This window comes from Vipera berus (assembly GCF_964194415.1).
Source record: "Vipera berus genome assembly, chromosome: 1".
Taxonomy (NCBI): Eukaryota; Metazoa; Chordata; class Lepidosauria; order Squamata; family Viperidae; genus Vipera; species Vipera berus.
In genome coordinates this window covers 147,242,188-147,258,356 of record NC_138202.1, presented here as the reverse complement: position 1 = coordinate 147,258,356, position 16,169 = coordinate 147,242,188, and positions in this window count along the sequence as shown.

The window sequence follows — 16,169 nt, the reverse complement described above, 5'->3', positions numbered from 1 at the left end:
CTACCTCCATTCACCCAGCGATCCCGCCTCCCAGCAGAAAAGAGAAAAGATCCGAGAGGTATTTTTCCGGCGTATAAGACGACTCGGCGTATAAGACGACCCCCCAACTTTTGAGGTGATTTTCATGGGTTAAAAAGTCATCTTATACGCCGGAAAATACGGTATAAAAAATAGGGAATTACTAGGAACAGGAGGTAGAATGATATACTGAACCTATTTGTGGGTGCAAATTCTTATGGAAGAGAACAAACACTCTTCTACAGTTTGTCTTGCATTTTGTTTTTTAACTCTGCAAAGAGCTGCAGCATATAGCACTTAAACCTTGCAGGAAAATTAAATTAGTGTTGGAGGATGCAATGGAAAGAGCAGGAAGGGACAGGCTACAGATAAGTACTTTTTTCATGGCAGGCAATACTACATGAAAAGTTCAAAATATAAATTGGGCATTCATTGACCTGCATTGATTTTTTCATTTAAGAGTTCTCTGCTTTATTTTATATTAGTTCAAGAAAGCCTTATCAAAATTCCTTTTACCCCCTTCATTTTGAAGAAAAATGAATGCAATACAGTATTTGGTCCTCTGGTTCTGTTGGAAAACAGAAAAACATTATTTTGCAAATATAGTTACTTCTATAGTATTTCCAAGGGGTTGGAAAGAAAATTAAAAGAAAATAAAAATAAAAAATACAGTAAAAATAAAATACAGCTCCTAAATCAACAACAGCTATTATGCCACGCTGGCAGCCAGCCAAAAGTGTCATCCCTTTTAAACAGTATCAGCAAGATAGGATTTACCAACTCTACTGTATATCATTTAAATAAAAAAATAATAAAATAAACTTGCTAGATTAACAATAGCCACTAAGATAACTACAGCCTCTACAGTAACTAAAATGCTTGCCTTGCAGCAGTAATACAGCAGTAGATAACAGCTGTTTGTCATTAACTTGATTACTTTCTGCTTCCAAATACTCTAAAGGAAGGAAAATCTTGGAATAAAAAAAACCTTTGAAAACAATAAATCAACATGCAATATTGTTAAATATAATTAAAAATTAGGCAGAGGATGGACCATGCACGCCAACATACAAATGTCTACTGTACTTGTTAAGCAAAAACAGAGGGAACTGCTTTATAGGGGAAAAAATGTTATCTTGTTAGGCACACACGAGGTTTTGCTCTGCTGGTCCTGCACACCACAGCAACGAGGAAAAACATCCATCCGTTGGGAAGTCCCTGAATTGTCATTCAGACTCCTGGGCCTTGAAAACTGATCAAACTTTTTTGCAAACTTTTAATTTAAACTCAATGCTAATTCTTGTCAGCTGGTCACGTGACTGTGGAGGCCTTGTGAGGGTCCAAAAGGGTCCCTGCTTCCTATGTGGGTGAATCTTGCTCACATGATCACAGGACCACATTGGAGGGTCATAATTGTGGGAGGCAGTTGGAAGCCTACTTTTGGGGTGCCCTCGCTAATTTGAATGGACATTAAGCATCCCCTTGAAAGTTGAGGACTCACTGTATATTGGTGAACCCAAAATGCAATTTGGAAGAGTCAGAGTCAGTACAACATAACACTAAATACAGTGTCTATTCTGTGATTGATTGCTTCAAGCACTTTTAAACATCAGAAGCTGACAAGAATTAGCATTGAGTTTAAATTAAAAGTTTGCAAACTCCCTTTGAACTCGTTCCTCCAGTCAAAGGAGAGGAAATTTTAAACACTTCGATTCTTGTCTTTTTGTGTTTAATTGCTTTCCTACAGAAGGGCCCATAGGCACCATGGTTCTGCTTTGCTTTCTGAAACAAAACTCTATTAAATAGATGTTCAGGACCTTGTTGAGATATGAGGCAAAATTAACTTTGCAAAATGTCAGCTTTTTGCTTTCCGTGGGCGCCCCTCTCCTGGGTGCATCTTTTACACACCACCACACAGCTCCTGATGTTGAATGAGGGCATTCATTTCTCATGTAGTTTCCCATTTTCCTCATTGCAGGTATTTTTCCCCTTACCAGGGTCTGAAGTGAAACCGGTGATGTTGTAAGATTAATATGGTGCGAAACCTCTTCACTTAATTGGCGCCCCTATACTATAAGAGCCTTGGTGGAGCAGTGGGCTAATGCCTCCTTAAGTAACACCAGCTGCCTGCAATTAGTGCAAGTTCACATCCCACCCGGCTCAAGGTTGACTCAGCCTTCCATCCTTCCGAGGTAGGTAAAATGAGGACCCAGATTGTTGGGGGCAATTAAGCTGACTTTGTAATAATGCCGCTTGGGTGTGTGTGTGTGTGAAAGCCCTAATAAGCAGGCATATACATAGAATGAAGGCTACTGCTAAGCTTGTAAGCCGCCCTGAGTCTTCAGAGAAGGGCGGGATATAAATGGAATTAAAATAAAAAAGCTCACTGGGGCCTCCATATTATTGGTTCTTTACCAAAAGAGCAGAAGCTTGTTCTGTTAACCATGAACAATGTTCTTGAATTCCCATTTCTACTGAGAATGAACCAACAGAGGACACACACACACACAAACAAAGGCAGCAAATTATTGAGTTCTGCATACTCAAGATAGGGTAAGGCAGGCAGGTGGAGTATGAGGAAAAAAGAAGAAAATTCAAATATGAGAGCTGGAATTCAGAATCGATCTGAAAGTAAAGATTGCTCCCCTTTATGGGCTTTTCATGTAAAGCCGAAAAAAATTGAACTTATGATTTATGGCTTTGATGATTAGACAGGATAGATTCTAGAAAGAATCTATTGTTGTAACCGTGGAATAAGAGGCAAATTTATAATTGTACTTACAACTGCTGTAAAGAAGGTCAGAAGCTACTTCTTTGTATTTTTCTTTCTTTCTTTTCTATTTCCTTTCATTTTTCACTTGCATTTTTAGCTTTTTCTTTTCTTTTCTTTTTTCTTTTTTTACTTTATATCGGTTTGCATTACAAGTACAATTTGGAGCCCCAAATTTTGGAAGCTAAGCAAGGCAGTTGTTAAATGAACTTGCCGAATGGTACAACTTTTGCCACAATGCTTAAGTGAATTGCTGGGAGTTGTTAAGTTAGTGACATGGCTGTTAAGTGAATGTGGCTTTCCCATTAACTTTGCTTATCAGAAGGTTGCAAAAGGCAATCAGATGACCCCAGAACACTGCAACTGTCATAAATAGGAACCAGTTTCCAAGCATCTGAATTTAGATCCATGGTGACGCTGCAACGGTTGTAAGTATGAAAAATGGTCATAAATAGTTTTTTCATTGGCGTTATAACTTCAAACCATCACTAAATGAACTGCTGTAAGTTGAGGACTATCTGTAGTTTTTGTGTTCCATTTTAAAAATCTTTAATAACGTATATAAAAATGAAAATAGACATTGGATGCATTAGTTAGCGCGAATGACAATAGTTAGGAACTAAAAAATAATGGCTGACGCTTGCATCCCTTATACTTTGAAGGTATAAAGGTTAGAGAGACTCCAGTCAACCTCCTAGACAAACTTATTTCATTGTCAGCAGAAATAGAAAAACTTGATGTTCCAGCGAGGCCATAAAAATACCATAAAGTTTTCCACTGGACGCAACGAAAAGAAATGTGTGGTTTTCTGCACAAAAAGATACTTCTGGGAAAAAAACAATTATGTGCACAAAGGCTGGTGGAACAAGAGTGAAAATCTTGAATTCCAAAACCTTGTGAAATTTATGTGAAACCAGGAATTGGCATCAATGAATATGTAGCAAATTCCCCTAAATTCATACAGTACAGCATTGTTTCAAATTTGGATGAATCCCCTTCCAATGTCTTTTTTTTTTAAATCCATTTGTGTTGCAGAAACAAACCATTTCCTCCTATCACGTCCATACTTTCTATAGTAAAAGATCAATAAGTTACTTTTGTACAAATGACACAGCGTGGCAACACAGATGTTACCACCCAGGTGGCATTATTACTAGCAGTAGTGTACCACCTGGGGGGAAAAGCAAGTGAAATGTATTTAATATGAACATGTCAGTAATAAGCTTTTAATTTAATTAGTGAATCTGAGCCATCCTGCTGTGAGGTAATATAATCTCTCAGGAAAGCAGCTTTGAGAGACATGGTGGAATTATGTATGGCGTGTTGGATTAGGAGACATTCAGCCTTAAATTCTCAACTATGAAGACCCTTTGGTCTGGTCACTATTTCTCAACCAAACCTACTTTTTTCTTGTTGGAGGCATGGCAAGTATATACCAAAAAGGCAAAATAAGCAATATATAAAGATATATATACTACATCATCATCGTCATCATCATCATCATCATCATCATCATCATCATCATCATCATCATCATCATCATTTTAGCCATTGTCTATCCACTGCATGATGAAGGCCTCTTCCACATGTTTCCAACCAATATGGTCCTGTACTTTCTTTTGCCAATTGGGCCCTCAATACTTGCTGACGTCCTCAATCCATCTTGTTTTAGGTCTCTTTCATGGACACTTTTTATCAAGTGGGATCCATTCTATGACTGCTGCTATGTATTGGGCTCAATGGTAATACCACGTGGGTTGCTGGAGCAGCTAACAGCTCTCCAGCAACCCAGACTATGAGTCTCCAGTGCTGCTATTGGCTGTCTCTAGGCGGCAATGGCTGCTTCAATCCTATTGGCTGCTGCCTAGAGGCTAGACTATATATTGCAGCTAGTTACAGCCCAATTCTCAGTTCAGATCTTGCAAGCAATAAACCATGAGTTTTCCTGAACTCACTTGCCTCATCTTCATTCCTGTGCCAAAGAACCTGCTACACAACAACTGCCTTGATCCACCTGCCATTACTTCTTGCTATGTGATCAGCCCATTTTCATTTCAATTCTTTTACTTTCTTGATGATATTGTTTACTTTCGTTGGTTCTCTAATCCATGTACAGGTCTTTCTATCTTGTCTTGTAACGCCGAGCATGTATCTTTCCATGGCTCTTTGTGCCACTTGTAGCTTTTGTATCAATTGTGAGGTTAGTGTCCATGTTTCACTGCATATGTTAGAGAAGGTAGCACACACTGATTGAATATTTTTCAGGTATAGAAGGAGATTTTTCTTGAAAATTATGCTTAGCTTGCTGAATGCCTACCAACCATATTTAATACGCCATTCAATATCCTTTATTGTATCACCTGCCATTGACATCTGTTGCCAAGGTATATATAGTGGTCTACTACGTCTAGTTCTTCTCCAGATATATATTTTTTTCTTTCTTTAGTGAATTTATTAAACATAACCTGGCTCTTTTTCAGGTTTATATTTAAGCCAAATGGTTCTGCTTCGTGCAGCTCTTGTATGTGTCATTGTACTTCTTCTGGGTCTTGTGAGAAGAGAACATCATCATCTACAAACCTTAAATAATTTAAATAGGCACCATTGATTTTTATTCCATCTTTTGCCCTGTCTAGTTTGCGAAATATTTTTTCAAGGCAGGCTGGGAAAAGGATAGGTGATATTGTATTGCCTTGTCGTACACCTCATTCAAAGTTGATTTCCACTTTAAGATCATTAAGGCAAATTGTTGCCATTGTTCGTTCATATATTGATTGTAGTAAGTTTATGTAAGCAGTGTTCTATGCCTTGGTTGAGCAATGCATTAATAATTGCTTTCTGAAATACTGAGTCAAACTTCTTTTTGTAGTCAATGAAAGCCGTGTTATGGTTCCGACAGACAGAGACAAACAAAGCAGAACTCTGAGGCTTGCAATTCCTCAAAGAACATGTTTATTGATACAAAGCATGGGCACTTCAAAAGTGAAACCAAGTCTGAAGAGATGCATAACAATTCCCCAATACAGAGTTAAGAAATCCCACCCTTAAGGCTATGCAAGCAACTACATTTCCCCACTCAGCTTGTTGGTGGGCTTTTCATGAAATGCCCAGCCTGCAGTCTTGGGAGCAGCCAATGACCTTGGTTCCCCTGAGAGAAAGTCTGAGGGAGAAAGTCTCTTTTTGTCTAGTGCAACACCTGGCAACCCTCCTCCCTCCATGCTATATGTCAACTAGAAATGAGAAGGAAAAAATGGCTGCAGCCAGGCTCATTCTAAAGTTGACAAGCCATGCATGTACTCATTGTACTTTTCAGTGACTTGCTGAACCACCTGGATGTGATCCATTGTGCTGTAGCGCTTCTGAACCCTGCTTGCTCCTTTGGCTGTGCATCGATCACATCTGCCAACCCATATTGGACCAGCATGGCAGATTATGGTTGATTCCTTCCATATATACACATATGCACCTATAATTTGGCAAGAATGTACCAAAAAAAGTCTTGGGATGCCTTCTTACGCCTGGAAATCTCTCTCTGTGGGATTCACTCATCAGACATAAACGCAAACAAACAATGAAGCAATATATAAAGATATATACACACATATGTACCTGTAATTTAGCAAGAATATACCAAAAAATAAAACATAAATCAGAACAATGAAGAAATATATAAAGATATATTATATACACACATGTACACATGTGATCCTTCCTAACTTTTTTTTTTGATTCTTTCCTGAAAATTTCTAAATCGGGTATGTTAATAGTAATAATTAACTTGAACTAGCTTATCCATTGATATCATACAAATTGTTCATTACTGTAGTGAAGTGGAACCAGCTTTTTCAACAAGGCTATAAAGTGATTCCCCAAAGAATGCTTGGAACCTTTATGCAGAGGGGAATAAAGAGGACATCTCTTGCCCTTTGACAAGATCGGGTGTATTTATTCCACAGGCTACTGAACAGTCTGCCAAAGCCCAAAAGAATAGTTGTGGTCTGTGGTACTCCAGATGGCCTTCAAAGTGAGGACACAATGGCTGGCAGCCTGATGATTAATTTTCAGAAGACAGAGAATAACGGAGGAGATGTGGGGGATATAGACTACCCTACCTGAACAAAAGAATATATACAGTACCTTAAGGGTAAACAGGGTAATAGGGAATAGCTTGCTTGATCATTAAACATAAAGCGGAATTCATGTTTTTCAACTCCTGCATTCTAAACGCCTTGGGATGCTTTCTTATGCCTTGAAATCCCTCTCTGTGGGATTTGTAGTCACTCGTCAGATGTAAATGCAAACAGGCTGAAGAGAGAGTGAGTGCAATGGAGTATCTGCGTGGGGTTTGAAAGTATTTGCAAGACTAAAAAGTATCAGCTGCCTGACAGATGAAAAATTTGCAGCCAAAACTTTGGGGGGGGGGTCAAATTACTGCCAATTAATCTTGTCAAGAGACATGCTGTTCTCTCTCCCTTGAACAATCTTGTGCAATCCATGCAGTATCCGGATCCAAAGTTCAATTGTGGGATGAATTCAAAAGGGAAATTATGGAGAAAAGAAGTGACAGTATCCCAGCCATCAGAGCATCAATGTGTGTATATGGTGAGTTGATGGTAGGCTGGGGAAAGGGGTGGATTAACAAAAGGAAATCTGAATTTCTTCTCAGGCAGAGAGAATGTTCTCAGAAAAGGCAAACTCACCTTGAGCAACAAGAGGCTATCTATCTAAGGCCTTTTCCCTCAAAGTATGGCCATACTGTATGGAGAAAGTGCAAATTATAACCACTTAGTGTTCAATGGGAGTATCTCTAGCTGCTCTTACTCAGATTGTCCATTATGTGATAAATCTGACTTGGTAAGCCTCATGTCAGGAAGTGATTATCTTTGTTTTGCCTTGCATTCCTATCACAATCAGCATGTGTCAAACAGTTTTCCTTTAATTTCAACCAGTCATAAATAGATGGGAATAGTGTGCCATCTAATCCAGCTGCGTTTGGAATTTTGGTAGCCGTGTTCCTTGTCAAAAAGAAAAGATCAAAGGGCATCATTCCAGAAATACATATAGGATCTGTAATGGTTTAATCAAAATCAGCCCAGGTGGTTAAGCAAGCAAGCAAGCAAGCAAGCAAGCAAGCAAGCTCTACTGCTGTAAAAGCAGAACTGTTGCAGAATTTGCTGAGGATATGTACACAATGCACAGCCATCAGTTGTTAGTTGAAGTATTGTGTATTTATGAGATTAAATTATACAGAATCAAGGCCACATTTAAGTGTTCATATCATTTGCAGCTCACAAGAGATTTTTTTTTAAAAAAAATTGAGCAAATCCACTGATTTAGCTGTGATTTGCACAGGATAAAATATTCAAGTGAAAGTCATCAGACAGGGGTCTTCAAACTTGGCCCTTTCATGACTTATGGACTTCAACTCCCAGAATTCCACAAGTCATAAAAGGGCCAAATTTGAAGACCCCTGCCATAAGAAATGGTTCTGATGCAGGAAAATGCATAACATTAAGCAAATGTATTTGGATTTAAAAAGAAATTCCTGTTAAAAGCTTTGCCTTACAATAAGATTTTTTTTTAACAATCTGTCTTTAGTTTTGGTCACATTGTTATCCTGGGACAAAAAGGAGAACATTCTCATTTCAATAGGTGAGCCTTTGGGAAGGCAGAGTGAGAATGACATCAGTCTAATCAGTCTAATTGGTAAAACCCTAAATCATAATATCAGGACACAATTGTGACTATATACTTCCCAGGAGGTGGAACCCAGTTCAAGGTGCATCTTTGTTTTCTGGTTATTAGAGTACCGATTATTCGTACGATATTTACTGACCCTGATTTTCTTAGATAAGGTTTATGATATATTTTTAGAAGAAAGTTACAACCAACAGACAAACACAAAGAAGATTGACCACTGGGATGTTGAAAATTTCATAAAGAGAAAAACCACAGGAGGGAGCCAAATACCAGAGAGCTGTATTTCTAGCTCCTTGTTCACAACAAACCGTCAATTTGCATCTCTCCAATCAGTATTTTCTAGCATGTTTTGGAACAGAGATCTAGCATATGCAGTGGAGCCTCTACCACCTAATCACAAAGATTTCTGCAAAGATACATACAAAGCCAAGGTGAATATCTCAAGCCTCCTAAGTTTTTGATTTTCCTTAAGCTGCTGTGATCCTAACATTCCCGGAATCACTGCTGTTTTTGGTTGGTTATCTGATTTTTGCATTTCAGCTATGATAGGTAATGAATATGAATTTTCCTTACATTTATAACAGGGAACGATTACAAATAGTACTTTTTTTCTGCGTATGGGTAGCTCCCAATTTTAAGTCAGTCCTACTAATTCTACCATGTTGGGCTTCTTAGGAAAACATACTTAGGATTGTTCGGTTTGTAAGCACTAAACTCGGTGAGATATTTAAGAAGCTACATTTAAAAAGTCTCCACATCCTTGTATCAAATAAGATTGGAAAATCTGTAAGTCTTCTGGATTGTTTCCTGGTTACACTGAATGTAGAGGACATCACTTTGTGATTAGCTAAAACTGTTCAGATGATCAAAAGGTGAATAAACTGCAGTTCAGTGTTAACGATACAAAAAGTCATAGGAATCCTATAAGCTTAGCTTAGAGAAAAATCCATATATGCAGTTCTCTATTATCCACAGGTGAATATTTTTATATTATAATAGCACTCTCCCTGCAGGTAACTGAATCCAGTGACAATGATGATCTCAAGTTGCAATCCTCTACATACTGATCTGTGAGAAAGCCTCACTGAATTCAGTGGGATTTGCCTTAGAGTAGACATTTAAGAAGTGCACTACTAAATATTTGAACAGGAACAAGTTTATAATGGCAAGAATCACTAACTTTGGCTTTTAGAAAACAGAAAGCAGGAAAAGTTTGCAGAGATGAGAGTTTGCTTCTGATTGTTAATGAGGCCATATGGTTTCCTAATGTCTCTTGGTAATTCTTATTATGAACTAGAAGCCTTGCAAGGATCTGGTGGTGGCTTAGAATGATGAAGTGACATGGGGCATCAATATGACAATTGGTGTCTACATCTTTGGCCATTTCCTTCATTATCCTAAAGGTGTTTTTTTTTTCCAAAAGGCAACTGGACTTCTTTGTTTTCTTCTCTGAGAGTGTTTCACTTCTCATCCAAAAAGCTTCTTCAGTTCTTCAGATGAGTTGTTAGATGAGAAGTGAAACATTTTCAAAGAAAAAACCAGGAAAGTCTAGTTGCCTTTTGAAAAAAAAGGACCTTTGGGACAACCATGACCCATGATTGTCTATGATTGAGAATCTGCATAGACATTTCACTCATTGCTCATCTACCTAAGTAATGAAATGATATTGGGCCAATAACACTGATTAGGCTTATATACAGTATGCCCATGGTTTTATGGTGAACGGTGCTCCCATCTAAACTCTCAGCTCAGGGGCATGGATGGGATCCATCAGTGGTTGGCTAAAAATGTCCTAAATCAAATGTCTATGGAAATTCTCAGTCAGCCAGGTCATGGTTGTGAAGCTTCCAGAACTGAAGAAGCTTCTTGGATGAGAAGCGAAATGTCTTCATAAAAAAACAAAGAAAGTCCAGTTGTCTCTTGAAAAAGCACCTTTGGGACAGTCTGAATCAAATGCATCTCTTTCATCAGATTTTTCTAAAGAGCTGGGGCTGGCATACCTTTTTTTAAAAAAAGTTCAAAATGCAATAGTTTTTGGTTGTCTTTTCTTTTTAGGTAACTTAGCAATATACCGGTAATCCAAGCAGTGATTTTTAACTGGTAGCAAACAGCTCAATATGGATAAGACCTTGTTTGGTCTTATCTGGCTCTTTCCCAGCCAACTAAGTGCCTGTGTGATGCTAGTAAAGATTCACACCGATTGGCTGAAAAGGGATGAGAAAAGTATCTAGCCCCTTTTTAAAGTACTTCTCTGTGATGATAATGCAATTTTGGCTAATAGAAGGAGTAAAGCCTTCACACTGAATTAAATTAACTTTTACAAACAGCCAAACAGTCTGCTGTTCTGCTTGTTTAGAGGGTGTGAACTCCTACAACTACTCTAAACTTAGGCATGTTCCAGGCAGACACCACTGGTGACTGGTTGCCGATAAATTTGTCAGAAGGAATGGATTTCACACTGAATGATGTTACATCCCCCATTCAGGCAGATTTGTATAGAAAGGAGACATTCCAATTCTCCCTGGAAGGGACATCATTTCTTTTTTACATGGGCAGCTCGATAAGGGGGGGAGAGTGGTGGGGGAGGAGGGCTAGAAACAGTTGTTAGTATTGCCAGTGCTACAGATAAAATAATGTGCTGCTCATCCAGTTAAATAAGAATTGCTGAAGAAGGGAGCATCTTGGGCCAATTTCGAAATAGGTGGAATCAGTAAATATTAGACAGCAAGTCCTCATTCAATTGCTTGGCTGAAGATTCTCCTTTTATGGGTTCTCTTGATAAAAGGTTCTCCTTTTATCAAGATCACATGAAGTGTTAATACTGCTTTACAATGTCGTGGTAAAGCCGCAGTTGGAATACTGCATCCAGTTTTGGTCACCACAATGTAAAAAAGATGTTGAGACTCTAGAAAGAGTACAGAGAAGAGCAACAATGATGATTGGGGGACTGGAGACTAAAACATATAAGGAACGGTTGCTGGGATTGGGTATGTCTACTTTAATGAAGAGAAGGACTAGCAGTGTTCCAATATCTCAGGGGCTGCCACAAAGAGGAGGGACACAAGCTATTCTCCAAAGCAGCCAAAGGCAAGACAAGAAGCAACGAATGGAAACTAGTCAAGGAGAGAAGCAACCTAGAACTAAGGAGAAACTTCCTGACAGTTAGAACAACTAACCAGTGGAACAACCTGCCTCCAGAAGCTGTGAATGCTCCAACACTGGAAGTTTTTAAAGAAGAGACTGGACAGCCACTTGTCCGAAATGGTATAGGGTTTCCTGCCTGAGCAGCAGGTTGGACTAGATGACCTCCAAGGTCCCTTCCAACTACTTCTTCTTCTTCTTCTTCTTCTTCTTCTTCTTCTTCTTCTTCTTTCTTCTTCTTCTTCTTCTTCTTCTTCTTCTTCTTCTTCTTCTTCTTATTATTATTATTATTATTATTATTATTATTATTATTATTATTATTATTATTATTATTATTATTATTATTATTATTATTATTATTATTCACAAAGTGATGTCCTCTACATTCAGTGTAACCAGGAAACAATCCAGAAGACTTACAGATTTTCCAATCTTATTTGATACAAGGATGTGGAGACTTTTTAAATGTAGCTTCTTAAATATCTCACCGAGTTTAGTGCTTACAAACCGAACAATCCTAAGTACGTTTTCCTAAGAAGCCCAACATGGTAGAATTAGTAGGACTGACTTAAAATTGGGAGCTACCCATACGCAGAAAAAAAGTACTATTTGTAATCGTTCCCTGTTATAAATGTAAGGAAAATTCATATTCATTACCTATCATAGCTGAAATGCAAAAATCAGATAACCAACCAAAAGAAAATTTCTGATCCTATCTTCTTTTGGGATGGAGAGCCTCCTTGGTGGTTGGGGTATGCAGCAGGGTCTACATGGATTCATGTATTAAGGAGGACCGTTATCAATACCCCTGCAGACAGCACTTTTTCTGAATGCACATATGCATGTATGCAGACAGAGACATATGTAAACCTTAATCAAAGGCTATTTAAAATCCCATAATTTGTCCGAGGTTTGGATCCAGAAGATCTAGACCAGGGGTCAGCAACCTGAAACAGTGAAAGAGCCACTCGGAACCGGTTCCCTCACAAAAGGAAAAACTGGAAGCCGCAAAAAATGTGTGCGCATGTGTGTACATGCGCGCATGTGCAGAACAGGGTTTGACTGAAGAGTGGAGCCAAGGCGAGATATGCACCTACCCTGCATATTTGAATTGATTGGTTGAACTTTTTTAGTCCCGCTTTTTTTTTTGGACTGCACATGGCAGAGGACTGGGAGCTGCAGGAGACGGCTGAAAGAGCCGCATGCGGCTCTGGAGCCGCGGGTTGAAGACCTGTGATCTAGAGAGAAAACTTCCTGGGAACCCTGTTTAGGCTCCCTAATGCGAGAAAGACAGATGTACTGAAAGAAATTAATAGTGTATCATTAATAATGATTTACCATTTGCTTTTTTTTCCTCAGCAACTTTGCTATTTCCTGGATGAAGTAAATAGGAGATATAGGAGGCAAAAGATGTATCTGCTCCCAAGTCATACCACTGGATTATCTAGTTTGTTACAACCCACAAAAAGTAAACATTTGAAACCCATGATTCATGGCTTAGTTCATGCATACATCTGGCTAGTTAACTAACCAGAATTAATTGTGGGATAAGTGAAGTGCCCCTTGATTACAGCCTGTGTAGTGATGGAATAGCTAAAGGTGTATAGATTTCTTTAGGACGGCTGTCCCCAACTTAGAGACTCTTTAGACTTCAACTTCCAGAATTTTCCAGTCAATATAATTGTTGGTGAGAATTATTGAGCTGAAATTCACACAACTGGAATATGCTCTAGGCCCTGGCAGCTGAGCTTGGATCCTTAGTGTTCTGTTAATTTACTGAATGGGAACAATTTTCCCCTTATGATTCTTAAAGTTCTCAAGGACATACTTTTCACTTCTGACTGGAGAACTAACATTTATTCAAGGTGATATAGTTTCAGATAAAGACCTATCTTTGTATAAATCAGTTATCAAATTTTTCTAGGGATGACATTATTTACAGGAGAACATCTACATGTTTTTCTGGTAATCAATGACTAGTAAGATGCCAGAAGATTCTTTTATGATTCAAGAGAATCAAACCAATCACAGAGCAAACAGTCCAAAGATTCATTGAAGTAACATAAATTATGAAATAATGTATACTTAAACATCCTTTCTGCATGTAAAACACACACGCCTCCCCCGAAAGTCTGCAAACAGACCCCCTTCTTGTGCCAACTGGAATGTAGCATCTTCCTGGCTAATTAGGTCTATGTTGAAATTCCCATCCCACTTTTAGCTTAAATATATTTTCATAGGTGAGGGAGGGCAATCTGACTTAACGTCAGGCAATGCCTGCTCAGAATATTCCAGGGGAGAAGTCTCTTCTTGATAACTATCAACTCGTTCTCCCTTCTGGAGAGTCATACATCTGTTCATTACTGTGACAAAGTTGAGATAAATAACAGATGTCTAAGACAGCTGGAGGGGGTACATGAAAGTTAATACAAGATAAGATTATTAGAGAGTAATCCAAAGAAATACAGGGTGCAAAGGGAAGTAAATAATATAGTATTGGATGATACGGGATAATATGGAATTCATATAAAGTCACTTTATTGGTGAAAGGGACAGCAGATAATTTTTTTTATTACATTTATATCCCGACCTTCTCCGAAGACTCAGGGCGGCTTACAAGCTTAGCAGTAGCCTTCATTCTATGTATATGCCTGCTTGTTAGGGCTTTCACACACACCCCCAAGCGGCATTATTACAAAGTCAGCTTATTGCCCCCAACAATCTGGGTCCTCATTTTACCTACCTCAGAAGGATGGAAGGCTGAGTCAACCTTGAGCCTGGTGGGATGCGAACCTGCACTAATTGCAGGCAGCTGGTGTTACTTAAGGAGGCATTAGCCCACTGCTCCACCAAGTAAAGATCACACAGTTGGCTTTATATCTAAGGTGATGCTAGAACTCACAGTCTCTCAGTTTCTAGCCTGAATGCCTTAACCACTACAGGGAGTTCATGACTTATAACCACAACTGAGCCCAACATTTCTGTTGCTAAGCAAGTGAGTTGTTAAGTGAGTTTTCCCCTATTTCCTAAGGGATTACTGCAGTTGTTAAGGAAATCGCGTCCTTAAGTGAGTATGGTTTTCCTCCATTGACTTTGTCTGTCAGAAGCCACCTGGGAAGATTACAAATGGTTATCACATGACCCCTGGGACAGTGCAACCATCATAAATACATGCCTGTGGCCAAACGCTTGAATTTTGACCACGGGGATGCTGCAAGAGCCCTAAGTGTGAAAGCTGGTTTGTTGTTGTTGTTGTTGTTAGCTGCGAAGTCGTGTCCGACCCATCGCGACCCTATGGACAACATTCCTCCAGGCCTTCCTGTACTCTACCATCTTCTGGAGTCCATTTAAGCTCACGCCTACTGCTTCAGTGACTCCATCCAGCCACCTCATTCTCTGTCGTCCCCTTCTTCTATTGCCCTCGATCTTTCCCAGCATTAGGCTCTTCTCCAGTGAGTCCTTCCTTCTCATTAGGTGGCCAAAGTACTTGAGTTTTAGCTTCAGGATCTGGCCTTCTAAAGAGCAGTCAGGATTGATCTCCTCTAGGACTGACCGGTTTGATCGCCTTGCGGTCCAAGGGACTCGCAGGAGTCTTCTCCAGCACCACAGTTCAAAGGCCTCAATTCTTTGGCGCTCAGCCTTTCTTATGGTCCAACTTTCACTGCCATACATTGCAACTGGGAAGACCATAGCCTTGACTATACACACTTTTGTTGACAGGGTGATGTCTCTGCTTTTTAGTGTGCTGTCTAGATTTGCCATGGCTTTCCTCCCCAGGAGCAAGCGTCTTTTAATTTCTTGGCTACAGTCCCCATCTGCAGTGATCTTGGAGCCCAGGAAAATAAAATCTGTCACTACCTCCATTTCTTCCCCATCTATTTGCCAGGAATTGAGAGGGCCAGATGCCATGATCTTGGTTTTCTTAATGTTAAGTTTCAACCCAAGTTTTGCACTCTCCTTCTTCACCTGCAACAAGAGGCTCTTTAGTTCTTCTTCACTTTCTGCCATTAGAGTGGTATCATCTGCGTATCTTAGGTTGTTGATATTTCTTCCGGCAATCTTAATTCCAGCTTTTGATTCATCTAGCCCTGCCTTTCTCATGATGTGCTCTGCATATAAGTTAAATAGGCAAGGCGACAGTATACAGCCTTGCCGGACTCCTTTCCCAATTTTGAACCAATCAGTGGTTCCGTGTCCAGTTCTCACTGTTGCTTCTTGGCCCGCATATAGGTTTCTCAAGAGACAAATAAGATGGTCTGGTACTCCCATCTCTTTAAGAACTTGCCACAGTTTGTTATGATCCACACAATCAAAGGCTTTAGCATAGTCAATGAAGCAGAAGTAGATGTTTTTCTGGAACTCCCTAGCTTTCTCCATGATCCAGCGTATGTTGGCAATTTGATCTCTAGTTCCTCTGCCTCTTCGAAATCCTGCCTGCACTTCTGGTAGTTCTCGATCCACATACTGCTGAAGTCTAGCTTGTAGGATTTTAAGCATGACTTTACTAGCATGAGAAATGAGTGCAATGGTGCGATAGTTT